The sequence below is a fragment of the Podarcis vaucheri genome (assembly GCF_965113315.1).
Source record: "Podarcis vaucheri genome assembly, chromosome: 15".
In the NCBI taxonomy this organism is placed as follows: Eukaryota; Metazoa; Chordata; class Lepidosauria; order Squamata; family Lacertidae; genus Podarcis; species Podarcis vaucheri.
In genome coordinates this window covers 33,659,579-33,676,894 of record NC_138753.1, presented here as the reverse complement: position 1 = coordinate 33,676,894, position 17,316 = coordinate 33,659,579, and the positions used below count along the sequence as shown (strand labels likewise).

General features: G+C 45.1%; 1 protein-coding gene across 1 annotated transcript in view; it reads left to right on the top strand.

The window, feature by feature from the left end:
• ESAM (endothelial cell adhesion molecule) overlaps positions 1 to 17,316 on the top strand; it is a 97,092-nt gene that overhangs the window by 12,996 nt on the left and 66,780 nt on the right. The window lies entirely within an intron of this gene.

The window sequence follows — 17,316 nt, the reverse complement described above, 5'->3', positions numbered from 1 at the left end:
GAAGGCCCTCGGAGCTGGACCTCAGTGTCCAGGCAGAATGATGGGGGTGGAGACGCTCCTTCAGGTACACTGGGCCTGATTCATAAGTGAATTGGGGTTGATTTGTGATTGACGGCACCCTTGCAACTGGTTCTGTATCAGATTAATCCTCAGCTGGGATTGACGTGCATGAGACAATGCTTGGAAGAAGCTGAAGGAAATGAAAGCATAAGCGAGGTGACTTTATGGCAAGGAGTTTCCTTGCCTGTGGGAAGGCCACCTGCGATAGCCTTAGGGCTCTTGCTGCTGCGTCGGCATTTAAAGATTTCCCTTCGTCTTCTTTTTTTCCTTCTTTTTGCTGATGATGTACTTTGCCAAAACTGTTGTTTCCCCTTTAGAATTGCCCTTGTATCCTCCTTGGTTCTGAAAGGAGAACAGGAGATCCCAAAAGTTTTTAGGTGAGTGGGTGCTCTCAGTAGATGCCTCTTTCTGGGCCTCTCTAACTTGGCACCAGCAATCTGATTGGCAGATGAGCACAAAAATCTGTATTCGTTTTATGAGGTGTTTTTTTTTTAATGGTGCTTTCCTAATTACAATATTCCCAATGACAGCCAAAACCCAAGACGGCCAAACTGCAATCCCAAAACAGTTTAAGAACAAGGCAGGATCAAATAAAATCAGATCCAATAAATAGGGAAATGAAAGAAATCAGATCCAATAAAAAGAAAGAAGAAGAAAGAAAGAAAGAAAGAAAGAAAGAAAGAAAGAAAGAAAGAAAGAAGAGTTGTAACAGACTCCAGAAGCAGTGTTAGTTAGACAATATTAGACCTCTGGACTTAATGTTCTTATGGTCACCCACACCCACTTAAGAACGTAATAAGTAAGTAAGTAAGTAAGTAAGTACGTGGTTTCCCCAGCCACTTTGGACGTCTTCCAGAAAAATATAAACGTATAACAAAACACCAAACATTAAAAACCTTTAATACATTAAATACAGGGCTGCCTTCAGATGTCTTCTAAAAGTTCTGTAGTTGTTTATCTCCTTGACATCTGATGGGAGGGTGTTCCACAGGGCAGGCGCTACTACCGAGAAGGCCTTCTGCCTGGTTCCCTGTAACTTCACTTTGTGATCTGCATTTTTAAAAATCCATTAAAAATAGCATTGTGCCCTTTCTTCAAAATATGCATTCTGATGCATTTTTTTTCATCTGAGAACACCATCACAAAATTGGGAGAACAAATTCTGAGGGCTAACTGTCTTCTGATCTACATACCCAGTCCAGGAGATTTGGATCTTGTTGGGGCATATCAGAATTTATTAAGATCTAAGTCTTGAATATCCCTACATGGGTGTTCCATGACTGGGACCCTTTGTGGTTCCCCCCAGCCACCCACCCTGCTCCCACCCTGCATTGTGGAACTTCCACAATGACATATTTTATTTTATTTATTAGATTTGGCAGTTGCTGTATCTTGCCCAGGGCAACTCAAAGCGACTTGCAACCAAACAGATAGATAACAAGCACCACATGGATACATCAAAACCAAGAGGAAAGAAAACTACATTTAAAAACATCCCACCCACTTCTAAAAAGGCCACAGGTAGTTAATGTTCTTTCTTTCCTTCTTTGCACTTACCGTATTTTTCGCACCATTGGACGCACCGGACAATAGGACGCAATTTGTTTTAGAGGGGGGAGAACAAGAAAAAAAATTTCTCCCCCTCTCTGCCCAGCGCCCCTTCAGTGAAGCGGCAGGAGGCGCTGCACAGAGAGGGGGAGAACTTTCCCCCTCTTGTTTTCCTGCTCTAAAACAAGGTGCCGTTTAAGGTGCGTTCAGGTGGCTACCTTGGAAGCCTGGAGAGCGAGAGGGGGGGTCGGTGTGCACTGACCCCTCTCACTCTCCAGGCTTCAGGTTCCTTTCGACCTGCTCTTTGGGGCTGGCGGGGGGAAGCCCACCACCAGCCCCAAAGAGCAGGTCAGGGAGCAGCGGAAAGGCGCAGCGAAGAGGCTCCTGCCATAGCCGCGCGTCACCTCTCCAGCCGGGAGAGGGTCGCGGGGGGTTGCTTTAGCCCCGCGCACGCTCTCCCGGCTGGAGAGGTGACGTGGGGCTGTAGAGGCTCCTGCCATAGCCGCGCTTCACCTCTCCAGCCGGGAGAATGTGCGCGGGGCTAAAGCAGCCCCCCGCGACCCTCTCCCGGTTGGAGAGGTGACGCGCAGCTACGGCAGGATCCTCTATAGCCGCACGTCACCTCTCCAGCCGTGAGAGGGTCGCGGGGCTACGGCGTCTTCGCTCCATAGGACGCACACACATTTCCCCTTCATTTTTGAAGGGGAAAAAGTGTGTCCTATAGAGCGAAAAATACGGTAATTTATTTATTGTTAATGTTGCAATACATATATGAAATCTTTACATCGCCTCCACCATCGTTCTGCCCGGACACTGAGGTCCAGCTCCGAGGGCCTTCTGGCAGTTCCCTCACTGCGAGAGGCCAAGTTACAGGGCACCAGGCAGAGGGCCTTCTCGGTAGTGGCGCCCTCCCTGTGGAATGCCCTCCCATCAGATGTCAAAGCGATAAACAACTACCTGACATTCAGAAGACATCTGAAGGCAGCCCTGTTCAGGGAAGTTTTTAATATGTGACATTTTAGTGTATTTTTCATCTTTGTTGGAAGCCGCCCAGAGTGGCTGGGGAAACCCAGCCAGATGGGCGGGGTACAAATAATAAATTATTATTATTATTATTATTATTATTATTATTATTATTATTATTATTATACTACATATTGATAGATATACATTATATTCGTAAATTCACATTTTCACATTTCATTATGTACCAACATTTATCCATTTCTTATTTCTTGCCCTGTGTCTTCCCTCTACCCGTACGTGACTTCCTTGGTATTATTTTGTACCTTTCTTACTGAGGTTGTAATTTTGTATCTTAATAATTAAACATTCAATCTTATATATCTGCTTAGCTTAGCTTAGCTTAACTTTGTGAAATCAGTCCATACATATCAATAAATTCTTGTTGGAGCGTCTTTTGGTCATGTATTCTACACATTCCCATTCCTGTTTTAAATGCCAAAGGATGGCTACAGAGGAAATTTTTTTTTGCCTGGAGCCTAAAGATATCTAAGGACGGTGCCAGACGAGCTCCCCTCAGGAGAGCATTCCACAAACAGGGAAACACTGCAGAAAAAAACCACTGTATACTTTGGCCTTTAATTTTAAAAAGAAACCGAACTTGTGAACCCCTGCCTTAAGTGACAGCAGAAGAAAAAAGGGGGGGGGAGTCTTTTAAAGAAATCAGCCTGGGTTTTAGAATTAGCAGGGCAGCAGGGAGCCAGTATGGGCTATCTTGAGCAGCTTAGGGGGTCGCCCTGATAAAGCAATGTCAGTTGGCTGTTCCAAAAGACTCTTTCCCCGTCTGCTTCCTTCTCGTGGAGGATCAAGCATCCATCTGGGCTTGACCTAAGTCACTCGAAACGACACAGTGTAGAGATCAGGGTGGTCAACCGGGGCTAATGCAAGGCTAATGTGTTCTTACCGTGTCGGGCAAGAAGCGGCGTCGGGACAGCAACCTGTTTCCGGAGAGCAGCTGGTCTGTATCACAGGAACCTACAGAAAGAAAGGAAAGAAAGATGGAAATAGGAGCCAATTGCTATGGGGCTTTGATTCCTTGTTATTGTGCTGAGCATTGTGCAAATACTCTGAGTGTGGAAGTGGGTGTTTTTTTCCCGGGGTGTGTGTGTTGTTGTTTAAACACAAGTTTTTTTAAAAAAATTCTTAATACTTTAAAAACTCTGAAATAAGAATGCACACGTTATATTTGGCTTTGGAGATGCACTTCAACTGTTCAGCAGATCCTGTCCTCAATGCTTATCTCTGCATCCTTGTATGCAGTTTATCTCATGTACTGTTTTCCCATCAAATAGGTGAGCCATATTGAGTGTCAAATAATAAATTTTTATTTATACCTCGCCCATCTGGCTGGGCCTCCCCAGCCACTCTAGGCGGCTCCCAACAGAATATTAAAAACGCAATAAAACATCAAACATTAAAAACTTCCCTAAACTGGATTGCCTTGTGTCTTCTAAAAGTCAGATAATTGTTTATTTCCTTGACACCTGAGGGAAGGGCATTCCACAGGGCAGGCGCCACTACCAAGAAGGCCCTCTGCCTGGTTCCCTGTAACCTCGCTTCTCGCAGGGAGTGAACCACCAGAAGGCCCTTGGAGCTGGACCTCAGTGTCTGGGCTGAATGATGGGGGTGGAGATGCTCCTTCAGGTATACTGAGCCGAGGCCTTTTAGGGCTTTAAAGGTCACCACCATGTTGGGTGCCAAAGGCAGGCAGGCAACAATTGTGATCCTGAATTCAAAGAGAGGCTCATCTTGTTTTAAATGAAATAACCTTTTGCACAAAGAGACACAGAGGAAAAGGGAAAACAGGTGCAGATGTGGCCCAGCTGATAAGACCCTTCTGTCTGAGCCAGGTGCTTAAAGCCCACACATCTGGAAAAGGCTGCACTGTTCTCCAGGACGACAAATACTCTGGCTTCCGGCCAGCAGTTTTCTCAGAACCAGTAGGAAAGGAGGAATTTCTCTTTAAGCCTATGCATCAGGTTTTTATGTATTACAGTTTAATTGGTGGACACCCTTGAAACTTCCTTATTCTCATACCATTCATTTCTGTTTGTCTCTCCCTGCCCTTACAATTTGCTGAAACCATTAATCAATCTGCAGCATTTGCTCTGCAACAGCCTGTCTTGCGTTGTCTTTAAAAGCCAATGTGAGTGTTCTTTGGGTTTAAAGATATGCTAGAAAAACACAACTACCCTGCTATCTGTTATCAGATAAAGCTCTTTGAACCCCTGAAGAGTTATCATACAGGAGAAGTCAAAGACTCGTTCTCTGCCACCCAGAGTGCAGGACTACAATTCAGTGGTGGCCGGTGCCCCCTGAGCCTGGCAAGGCAGAAGGGGCAGGGAAACCCAATAGTAGGCAGAGCTAAAGCCAATGAACAGGCAGAGCCAATGGATTCTAGTTTTCTCACCATCCTCTTCCCAGCTGAGTTCTACAAGGGCAAACGTGAGACTAAGGAGAAGGAAGCTGATAAACAGAGGCATTCCCTGGGCGAGTTGTAAGTTGGCAAAGAGGCTTTCTTGTGGGTAGACTGAGATGGATGGGGCAATGCCCCATTGGCCCTAATGGACCAGCCTCCACTCACCTAAATAAATTACGGGGTGGTAGCTTTCAGCTGACAATCAGGTAGCAGTAGTTGGGACTTAGAGAGGTGGTGGAGTCTTCTGCAGTGGAGGTCTTCAAAGAGGCTGAGCGAGCCTCTGTTGGGGAGGCTGTAGCTCCAGATTATTTCCATTGAGTCCTGACTCTGTGCTTTCTTGATCAGCAGTTCAAAATGGAGGCACACCAGCACATGAAAAGGCAGTCTGCTTAATACAGGGCACCTTTAATATCCTTGCATGTGTTCATTTCTCTCCTTTTCTCCAGGGACCTCAGGGTGGCATTCCTCTTTTTCTCACCCTACCCACTTTATCCTCCAAACGACCCTGTGAAGTAGATCTGGCTGTGAAGTGCAATGACTTTCTGTGAGGATCCTGGCTGAGCAGCAATGTAATGGCAAATTCAGAAATGCAGGGTTCCTTCATGATAGTTAGGCATGTCTCTTCTAAGATTAGACGATCCTCTGAGATTATACAACAACTGTAAAACAGTAATAATAATTAGGGGTCCATGGCAGCATTCTAGGCAAATCTCCATGTGTTGCCTTTCAGCTAGATCTACTATTCTCTGGGCACATACATGGGAAATATATCTTCTTTGTGAGTGACTTAAGTTGTGTTTTCTGTGGAGTTCTCTTGTACATAACAGAACTTAAACACCATTCTCCTGAAACAGAAGCACCTTGTGCTTTCGGTGTTCCTAAATGCTCAGCTTTGGAGCATACGGCGGCTTAAAAAGCTCCCTTTTCATGTTGATTGTGGAGCTCCATGATGCTGGAAAGAGGGACTCGGCAGAGGCCCTGCGGCAGAAATTTCTAAAAGGTAAAGGACCCCTGGACAATTAAGTCCACTCAAAGACGACGATGGGGTTGTGGCGCTCATCTTGCTTTCAGGTCGAGGGTTTTGCAGAGTTGGGAAAGGTTCAGAATGGTTGTTCAGAATGGTTGTTCATCATCCCTATGGTCATATATGATTTACTTGGCACAGCCGGGCTGCATGTGGTGGTTCTTTCTTTCTTTCTTTCTTTCTTTCTTTCTTTCTTTCTTTCTTTCCATTTAATCTTTATTGATTTTTTTTTGTTATACATCACAATTATAATTCTCCATCAAAATATACATAAGAAGCAAAGAATACTTAAATGTTGAAAATGAAATACAATTACGTAATAAAGTATTAAGACTTCCCTCCACCCGAATGTGGGTCCTCTACAATTCTGTATGAACTGCCTATTTTAATAACATCTAGTTCATATTTATCCAATATGTCCATAAGCTAAATCACCTTGCAGGAGTCATTCAAAGCCTGCCAAAGATTTCAGATGTTTACTATGATCTTTTAGGTATTGTCTGTATTTATCCCATTCTGTGTTAAATTTTTGGTCATCGTGCTTCCCTACTTTCCCCATTATTCTAGCCCGTTCTGCGTACTCAGATAATCTTATCTGCCGTTCTATTTTTGTCTGTATATTGTCTCCTTTCCAGCGTTGGGCTAATAACATGGTTGCATAAATAAATAATGTCCTCAGGTCTTTTGATATATCTGCTCCACATGTGGTACTTCTAAATTGATTCATAAACCATGGTTAGAAAGAAAGCTGTTTGTAATCATTATCCCACCCCCAGTCACTGTGGGAATGTTCAGGGAGGCAGGAGAGGGTATATTGTTTAATGATATCCTTCCTAACTTCCATTAGCAAGTTCTATATCTTAGCAGAGTTTAAACATATCCCTTTAAACGCACAGCAGATCTGCTTGTTGCAGGCTCGTCTGAGCCTCTCTAAATAAGATCCCTTCTTGTCCCTCTTAAAAAGAATAGACACAACAATCTTATTAAAGTCTATATAAAAGTAATTTACTCACATTCATTCAGTTCACAGTTGGATCCCTGAAGGCAGACTTAGGTTACAAAAGTATATATACATGTGGAACTCTCCCATAAGGGAGTTAGACCACAAACAGGTAGAAAAACAAAATGGAGAAGATGGAGCAAAAGAAGGTGTGCTCCCCTACCCAGATTAGGCCACACCCACATCTAGTCACATGCAGAGGAAGTTTGTCCCAGCTCAGGAGGAAACAGGAAGTTTTCTCCTGGCTGGTACAAAGCATCCCCTAGCATGTCCATTCTAGGAATGTTGTACAGGTACTTGACTGCTGTGTGTTTCACATCCCACATTTACAACACACCAGTGCCAAAATGACTTCAAAGATAAATTTGACTTTTAATCTAAGCCCTGACAATGAATCAGCCAAGGTACGCTTACACGGGAGTCTGCACCAGTGAAATGATTTGGCGTTTCTTCCGAGTAAGCACCAGAAGGAGAGCTGGCAGTTAGGCTTCCAGCGGACTGAATTGCATGTGTTAATTAAATGTGCTCTCTAAACCCTGGAATTGTCAGAGCCAGGGCTAGTTCCTAATGCTTGAAACCTAAGCTTCTTAGGGTGGAATTCAAAGGAGCGTTAAGGAGATATCTCCGTCCGTACAAGCGTTTCTGCTTGCCTGATGGAACGATCCCTCCTCTCTTCACCCCAAACACTATCCTGGGGGTCCTCCCACAAACACCTAGCTTACTGATGGAACATGTGGGGGAGGAGAGGGGGGAAGCCCCATTACACTAGAGGGCATATTGCACTGGCTTCTGCTAGCACAACCATTTAGTTTAATTCTGGCTCTTAAAAGTTCACTGAGCCTTGGATGCTGAAGCAGAACTGTGCTTTCTGCCTTGCAGATCTTAGCGTTCGAGGGTTTAGAGCAACCTTTCGCAACCTGTGGGTCCCCAGATGTTGTTGAACTACAACTCCCATCACCCCTAGCTGGCAAGGCCAGAGCTCAGGGATGATGGGAGCTGTAGTCCAACAACATCTGGGGACCCACAGGTTGAGAACTGCTGGTTTAGAGCATGGGTTAGCAAATTAAGGCCCGGGGGCCGGCCCCAGCCCAATCGCCTTCTAAATCTGACCGACGGATGGTCCAAGAATCAGCATGTTTTCACATGAGTAGAATGTGTCCTTTTATTTAAAATGCGTCTCTGGGTTATTTGTGGGGCCTGCCAGTGTTTTTACATGAGTAGAATGTGTGTGTGTGTGTGTGTGTGTTTTTAAATGCATCTCTGGGTTATTTGTGAGGCATAGCAATTCGCTCATTCCCCCCCCTCCAAAATATAGTCCATCTCCCTACAAGGTCTGAGGGACAGTGGACCGCCCCCCTGCTGAAAACATTTGCTGACCCTTGGTTTAGAGATGCTATGAATGAGAATTGTGTCTGGCAGAGCCAGCTTCTGGTCAAAGAGTGCCTGGGGCCAGCTAGAGGGATGCCCCGCGTATGTCAGACGATCAGATCAAACCCTTGTGTCAGCTTGACCTTCACTGGTAAAGAAGGCCCTGTTCGGAATCAGCCTGATGACTTGGCAGGTGATGTCTCTCGTATGGAGGAGTGGAATCTCCCTGCTTCACTCAGTTGCTGGGGTACCTCTTTGCTAGGGTGGCCATTAGTTCATTGAAAAAAGAGGGGAGGTAGAGATGGGTCACCATCTTTGCAAAGATTTGCACATGCCAATCTATGCGTAGAGATGCAAAAAGTCGGAACAATGAGTATAATTTAAATAGAAATACAATAAATCTCGCCATAGCAGGGAAGACTGTGACCAGACGGCCTGTGCGCCTTCATAGTCTTCTGTCCGGGTGTTTATTGTTAATGGGCAACTTCAAGGTCCTTGGTCTCTATCTTATGGTTAGGAACCTAGAAAGCTGCCTTATTCTGCGTCAGACCTACTGATCCATCTACGCTTCCTGCTTCCTACACTGACTGGCAGTGGCTCTCCAGGGAGTCTCTCCCAGCCTTACCTGGAGATACCGGGGATCTTCTGCATGCACCTCACATCCTCTACCACTGAGCTATGGTGCCTCTGTCCCACAGTGGTCCTAAACTGCTTGGCCAATCAGCTTTCTGGAGAACTGGTGAATGCGTTGAGACACCTGTATCTGCCGAGCCAAGTTACGAGCATGTTTACGGACTGCTTGCTGCCACATATTTCTATCAACAAGCATAAGAAATTACATGTAAGAAGTGGTGGGGAGCTGTACGCCCCCCATTCCTCTTTTCCCTTCCGCTTTGTATGATTTCCCATCTGATAATTCAGGATTAAATCTAACCAGCTCCACATTCCCTTTGCTCCAGCCCCCCAACTTTCAAAAGCAGTGATGCAAACTGTGCCTTTGCCCTGAAGTCTCTTTTGCGTCTCTCTCTCCCCCCCCCCACCTCTTCCTTTCACTGAACAGCTCTGTCTCTGGTTATCGCCCCCCCCCGGAATATCTTAATTTGGATTAATCTCTGCGGAGAGCCGCTATTCATTGATGCTTTATTCTGTGCCCTTGTTTTCAATTCCCTTTGTCTGTGGATTATAGGATGGCCTGTTCTAGCACCTTAACTGATGAATAGTGGGGCTTTCAAGGGGGCTTAGTGTAGCCTTCTGGAGTCTTGCACACTGTAACTAGCTCCTTTTTTTAAGCGACCTTGAGCTGAGTCACAACACTCATTCAGATGAGCAGAATTGCCTTAAGGCAACCTTAGATGACCCACAGAGCTTTCATATGGAATAACTATAGTCTCCCCCTGGCTTGATCACTGAGTCTGGCTGTACAGGATGCAGATAATCCCATCTGCGTTCTGTGTAGACGGGATTATCCTGGCTCCCACTTCACATTTACTGAAGCCGGCATCCTTAGTGGACAAAATGGAAAAGTATAGATGTCAGTGAACTCCAGCTTCCATCAGCCCCGGCTAGCATGGGAGAAAGAGAGAATGCTGTTAAACTCAGGTCCTGCTGAGGGGCTTCCCATAGGCATCTGACTGAGGACTGTAAGAGCATGATGCTGGACCAGATGTGATTTTCGTCTGATCCAGCAGGGCTATTCCTATGTCCTTATGATGGAAGTTCAGTGGCAAGACAAAGAGAGTCTTTGTTATAGCTCAGGCATAGCCAAATTCCAGCCCTCCAGATGTTTGGGACTACAATTCCCATCATCCCTAGTTAACAGGACCAGTGGTCAGGGATGATGGGAATTGAAGTCCCAAACATCTGGAGGGCCAGAGTTTGCCTAATGCATATGCCTGTTATAGCTCATGGTTTGGAGCAAGTGGAATTGCAAAGCCAGGTCCAGCCATAGTGCTAAGCCAAACCATGACTTGGCTCTAGGTAGCGCTCTGAGAGGGGCAACATGGCTACAATGTTTACTGGAACATGCTCACAAATTCACATTTAGCCATGGTTATGTTCAGTGTTATGTACAAACTTTTATTTTTTTAAAATTTTATTTATGATTTTCAGGTTTATACGTTTCACTAATTTTACAACCATTTTAACATTTCAAAACTTGACTTGCTTCCCGCTCTTTCAATGGTTCCTTAAATTTATTTTTAATATTTTCTGCATATCCAGATTAACAATTTGCTCATTTATTCACCTACTTTGAATATATACTCTTATAAAACTGCAGGTTATTACAATAATCCTGCCAGTGTTCTTATCTGTTTACAATTTATCAGTAAATATCCAATAAACCATTTCCATTCTTTTATAAAAAGTTTGTTATCTTGATTTCTTATTCTTCCGGTAAGTTTCACCATTTCTGCATATTCCATAAGTTTTTGTATCCATTCTTCCTTTGCTGGGGCTTCTGCTTCTTTTCACTTTGGGGGCAAGTAACATTCTTGCCGCTGTAGCAGCGTATATGAATAAGTTTCTATGCAGTTTTGGTAGTTCTGTACCTATAATTCCCCAAAGAAAAGCTTCTGGTTTTGTTTTGTTTTTACAAATGTTACTTTAAGCATCCTTTTCAATTCATGATATATCATTTCCCAGTAAGCTTTAACCTTACTACAAGACCACCATATATGATAAAAAGAAGCTTCTTTCTCTTTACATTTCCAACACCTACTTGATTTAGATTTATACATTTTTGCCGTTTTACTTGGTGTTAGATACCATTGATATATCATTTTCATGTAATTTTCTGTGTTAGGCTATAGACTAGGTAGGGCCATGGAGACCCACATTCAAATCTTCACTCAGCCATGGAGTGCCCTTGAAGCCAGTCATCATCTCTCAGCCCAAACTACCCCACAGAGTTGTTGGGAGGATACAATAAGTGGGGTAAAGAAATAATAATAATAATAATAATAATAATAATAATAATAATAATATAAATAAATAAATAAATAAATAAAAATAATTATTTATTATTTATACTCCGCCCATCTGGCTGGGTTTCCCCAGCCACTCTGGGCGGCTTCCAACAAAAGATTAAAAATACATTAAAACATCAGTCATTAAAAGGTTCCCTAAACAGGGCTGCCTTCAGATGTCTTTTAAACATCAGATCGTTGTTTAATAGAAAGAAACATTGTACACTGTGCTGAGCTGCTCAGAGAAAGAATGAGAAAACAACATAAGGAAACACCAAGTCAAAGCCAGCATTTTAAATTGTGCCTGGAGGCCAACTGATAGTTGGTGCTGATCTCGTAGAACTTGTGAAATATGTCCATCATCTCAATCTTTTGTCTGGAAAATCAGAAATAATAGCAACCGATTTATGGGTCAGTTGTGAAGACCACCAAAGTGGAGATTGTGAAGTTGTTTCATGCCTTTAAAATGCCACATACGTTTTATGTGGCAATGATTGGATGATGATGCTTTCAGCTCAGTGTTCTTAAGTGCTACATTGGAGGTGTTGCAAATCTTTTGGAAATGCAAGTATTTTCGCCCCCCAATGTTGAATTTCTGCGCCGACACCACATGTCAGCTGTGCTGACTGCCTAGCAGGCAATGCTCTTGCGATTGTCCTTGTTGTGCTATGTAAGGATTGTGGATGACTTTGTGCGGGTTAATCAGTCCAGTACAAGCACCTCAGGGTGCTCACTGCGTCTTCAAATGTGCATTCAACGACTCCTTTCAAGGCAGGCCTTAAACATGAGTCAACATGAAGAAGTTGCTTCAGGCCATAGAGTCAGAGTTGGGGAGGGCACTGCACTCTGCATTGGTTTCTGCGCCATGCTTTTTAAAAACGGCAAGCTCTAGTTCACAGCAGCGGGGCATTGCTTCATGTGCAAAAATACAGCTAAAACTAACACCAAACCCCTTGAGAACTTCAAATGGAGGCAGAAAACGGCATTGCCAGTTCTAAGCAAAATAGTGACTTTGGAGTCCATTCAGCCAGGAAGGGCATTCAATTGGCATTTAAGCCAATTTCAGAATGATTTAGGATTCCCACTATCTCGTAAAAGATTTGGCTCCCCAAGCGCTTTCTTTTCCTATGAAAATAGGGATTGCCTCTACACTTTCACCTGTCCCGTATTTACGTACTGATTAATTCCCCTGTGTCCAAGAGGTTTCCTCGTTGTTCTAGTGAAAATCCAAACCTACTCACTGAACCAGATCTTATCAGATGTGCCGGAAATCCAAAGAGAGATTTTTCTTAACCGAGCTTCAATTCAGTGGGTAAGATCAGATTTCCGCAAGGCATGGCCTCAGAACAAAAAGAGACGCTCTCAGACTGGGGGCGGGAAAGAATTAATTGGTGCATCAAAATATGGGTCAAGTGAAAGTGTGGAGGAGCCTTTATTGGATCAAAGACCTGTCTGTTGATGGATTTTTTCTCCTCCCCAGCTCTCTCTCTCTCTCTCAAAAGTCACACCTGTTTTTCAGTCTGAGACTCTTGTCACCGATAGGTAAAAAAAAATGCAGGTGCCAGAATTTCTAAATTCAGCAAGGTGATCAAAAAAACTGAAAACCTTCCTCTTGGATCACACCAGCAACTTGTTTCCTACAGATAGCATCCAGCTGTTTCACAAGCAGAGTATGAAGTTCATAGCTAGGGGGCTAACAGAATACACAGATCTCTAGCTTTAGTGGCGGCCAGCTTCTTACCAGACTCCATTCAAAGTTCTGTGTGTGACATTTTAAAGCCTTTAATGACCAGGTACCAGAATAATTCAAGAACTGCCTACCTCCACATGAACCTGCTCAACAACTTCATTCATCTTCAGAGGTCTTGCTCTGAGTCCCCCTCCTGTCAGAAATAGGTGGGTAGGTACCTGCAACGGGGCCTCTTTGGTTGTGGCACTCAAAATCTGGAAGTGTCAGCATGGTTGTCTTTTTTGCTGCTACTGCCCCCTATGTTTGTGGAGTGGGGGTGTGTCTTGTGCCTTTATGGACATTTTTGTTTTCAACTTCCTGTACTTCTTTCATGTTGATTCAAAGGCGCGGTGTGTTTATCAGAAAAGGTGGGTTATACAGCGGTACCTCAGGTTAAGTACTTAATTCGTTCCGGAGGTCTGTTCTCAACCTGAAACTGTTCTTAACCCGAAGCACCACTTTAGCTAATGGGGTCTCCCGCTGCCGCCGTGCCGCCGGAGCATGATTTCTCTTCTCATCCTGAAGCAAAGTTCTTAACCCGAGGTACTATTTCTGGGTTAGCAGAGTCTGTAACCTGAAGCGTATGTAACCTGAGGTACCACTGTAAGTTCAGAAAACAGATCAGGAAAACTTCACTTGTGGGGTAGATTGTACAATCCAGGGGCCAGCAACCTTTTTCAGCCATGGGCCGGTTCACCATCCCCCAGACTATGTGGTGGGCTGGACTATATTTTTTTTGGGGGGGGCGAATGAACGAATTCCTATGCCCCACAAATAACCCAGAGATGCATTTTAAATAAAAGCACACATTCTACTTGTGGAAAAACACACTGATTCCTGGACCGTCCATGGGCTGGATTGAAAAAGCGATAGGGCCGTATCCAGCCCCAGGGCCTTAGGTTGTCTACCCCAGGTACAATCTCTTGCACAACAAGTTTCTGCTCGCAAAACTGTTGCATTGCATCCCTCCAGCATGCAACATTAAAACCTGCTGGCTTAAGAACCATTGCGCTAGCAGACAAAGGATCTTGGATGCCCTTTGTAAGTCTAAAACAGAAGACCTAAACAGGCAATGGGCAATGATATAGGTGTTTGCCCAGCATTCAAAAGAGCTTTCCACTGAGAGGGCACTGTGGTGGTGATAACACCCCCACCTCCAGTTGGAAACATGGAAACCTGCCTTATTCCATGTTGAGTACTTGGCCCACCCAGCAAAGTCTCACTAGCAGTGATTTCTCCAGGGTTTCTGACAAGCATCTTTTCCATGCCTAGCTAGAGATGCTGTGGATTGAACTTGCGACCTTTTGTGCTCAGAGCCAGGTGCTCTTCTGCTGAACTATCTGCCTGCTGCCTTTAAAGTCAGGGAGATCAAGGCAGGCCTGGAAGACAGACCTTAACATCTGGAGAGGGTCATCTGATAGAAGTAGCAACGAGAGTCACGCTATATTTACCTCCCTTTTACATACACTGTGCTCAAAGCATGACCAAAAAGAATACATTGCTACCTATCATATCCATAGAATTCAAAATGGTTACACAATAGCCCATATGAAAAATGAAATAAATATAAAGAAACATGACATTTATTGGTCCGGTTTCCAGTAAGAACAAATCTGCCTCTGGCCTCAGTGACAGCCATAGGCGCCGACTCCATGGGGCCTGAGGGGGCTCGAGCCCCCTCAAAATTTTTTTTTGGGGGGCTCAGCCCCCCCAATAATCTCGGGCGCCCTTCCAGCAGAGCGCCGCCGCCGTCCCCCGCCTCCTCCCCACCTGCTCCCTCGTCATCCAGCCAGCCAGCCGCGCGCCCTAGTCGGAGAGCCCCGGCCGTCCCCCGCGAGATTAGGGAATCCCCGGGGGCGGGGGCTCCTGCCTCGCTGCTTCGCAGCACCACCGCCACTGCCAAGGCACTGCCGGGGGGAATTTCCTTCCTCCTGGCGGTTTCAGCGGTTTAGGGCCGGAGCGGAGGGGGCTCGCCCTCTCTTCTCCGGCTAGCCCCACGTTTCCCGCATATCAGCTGTTCCGGAGCTGATTAATAGGCGCAGCACGCTCTCCCCTATTCGCTCACGAGGAGGCGGCGCCACTTTATTTGCATATTCATGAGCTTATTTATTATTCATGAGCTTTCCCGGGGGGCCCCCCCATATTTTTTATAAGTCCGCGTCCCTGGTGACAGCTGCAACAGTGGAATGAGTCCTTTTTACATAGCAAGCCATATACTGAGGCAGACCACTGGTCCATTTGGGTCAGTGTTGTCTACACAATGTGAGGAACCTCAGGGCCTTGGGACCAAAAGTGGAGCCCCAGACTTCTCCATGGGACCCTTGGGAATCTCCCTAGGTGGCCCCATGGCTAATATGATGTGCTGGCTTCAATTCCAGCAGCTGGAGAACACCCTTTAGCAGAGGTGTCACGGGCTTTGAAGAAGCATGGACTCAGGTCGGAAGGAAGAAACGTGCTAAGAGGAAGGGGTGCTTGGCAAATCCTCACCATGATCAACTCCTGCTCGGAAACCTATGTCCCCACTGTGGAAGGATGTGTGGATCCAAGAACTGGCCTCCACAGTCACGGACACATTAAGACCATATTCATGGAAGACAATCTTACTTGGCTACGAGTGCTTGCCAAAGAAGAGAAGAGAAAAGCAGAAAGATATAGGCCTTCTTTTCCTTTTTTTTTTTCCCCGTCCCTAGAAAATGGCATTCAAAGGTAAACTGAAACCATACATGGATTCCCCAATGAGCTATTATGGCTAACAGTCTTTGATAGACTTGCTCTTCATGAGCTTGTATCCTGTTTCTTTTTAAGCCTCTATGTTAAAAAAAGCAAACAACAACAACCCACAATGTCACCTTGTGGAGAATTTTTTGAGTTCATTGTACGTTGTGTGAAAAGTGCTTCTTTTTCTCAGTGCTAAACCTTCTGCCAAATGGACTTCTTTTGGGTGAACCTGAATTTCTACTGTTTACCCCTTTGCACATGGTTTTGCTGGGTATCAAGTTCTGAGCTGATGAGGATGGCGGAATCTCTAAGATTGGCACAACAACAGAGGGAGCACCTGTAGCAGGTGCTGAGCAAAAAGCAAGGCAGTAGGATGCTTCTATTAAATCTCTGAGTGGCAAAGGTTTAAGTGCCTTCTTGCATTGGTTCTTTAATGCTTATATATAATAAACAGGTTGGGATTGCACCATCTTGTGTTTATTACGCTGTTGGCTTGAATGCTTGCCATATTTTTGCATAAGCATATCTGCAGCAGATTAATTTTTAGAGCCGATTAAAGCATTAGCCACCTAACTGTTTAAAATCCGCTAAACCTTTAGCAAATGCCAGGAGGGCTGTTTGAGAGGCAAGTCTGAAGATGAGTGATGGGAAGGGTGTTTGTGTATGTGTGTGTGTGTGTATGAAAACAGTGTGTTATAACTTCTCCCCAAGGATTCTGTAATTACTGTGCATGGATGCAAAGGCCACCAGAACTAAAGAAGTATCCAGACATGACAGAATATTCCTTAGTGTTGAGCAATAGCTATTTTACGTACCTGATACTGCCTGTCTCTGAACGCTGCAGCACCCCTGTCTCCTATTCTCTGCAGCACAGGTGCTCCTGGAGACTGAGCCATCAGAGCAAATGGAGTGCTGCCCCACCAAACTCAATCTACCTTCAGCCAGCCTGCCCCCCACCTCCCTGACTTCTTACCTGCACCCACAGGGACTTGGGTGGCACTGTGGTATAAACCACAGAGCCTTGGGCTTGCCGAGTGAAAGGTCGGCGGTTCGAATCCGCGTGACGGGATGAGCTCCTGTTTCTCTGTCCCAGCTTCTGCCAACCTAGCAGTTCAAAAGCACACCAGTGCAAGTAGATAAATAGGTACCACTGTGGCGGGAAGGTAAACAGTGTTTCCGTGTGCTCTGGTTTCCATCACGGTGTCCCGTTGCACCAGAAGCAGTTTAGTCATGCTGGCCACATGACCCGGAAAGCTGTCTGTGGACAAACGGCGGCTCCCTTGGCCTGAAAGCGAGATGAGCGCCACAATCCCATAGTTGCCTTTGACTGGGATTAACCATTCAGGGGTCCCTTTTTTACCTTACTTGCACCCATTCTAGTGATGATGGCTTTGCTGTGCCTCCTTGGTCAGTGATGCTTCTGAATGCAAGTTACTAGAAACAAGAGGAGGGAAGGATGCT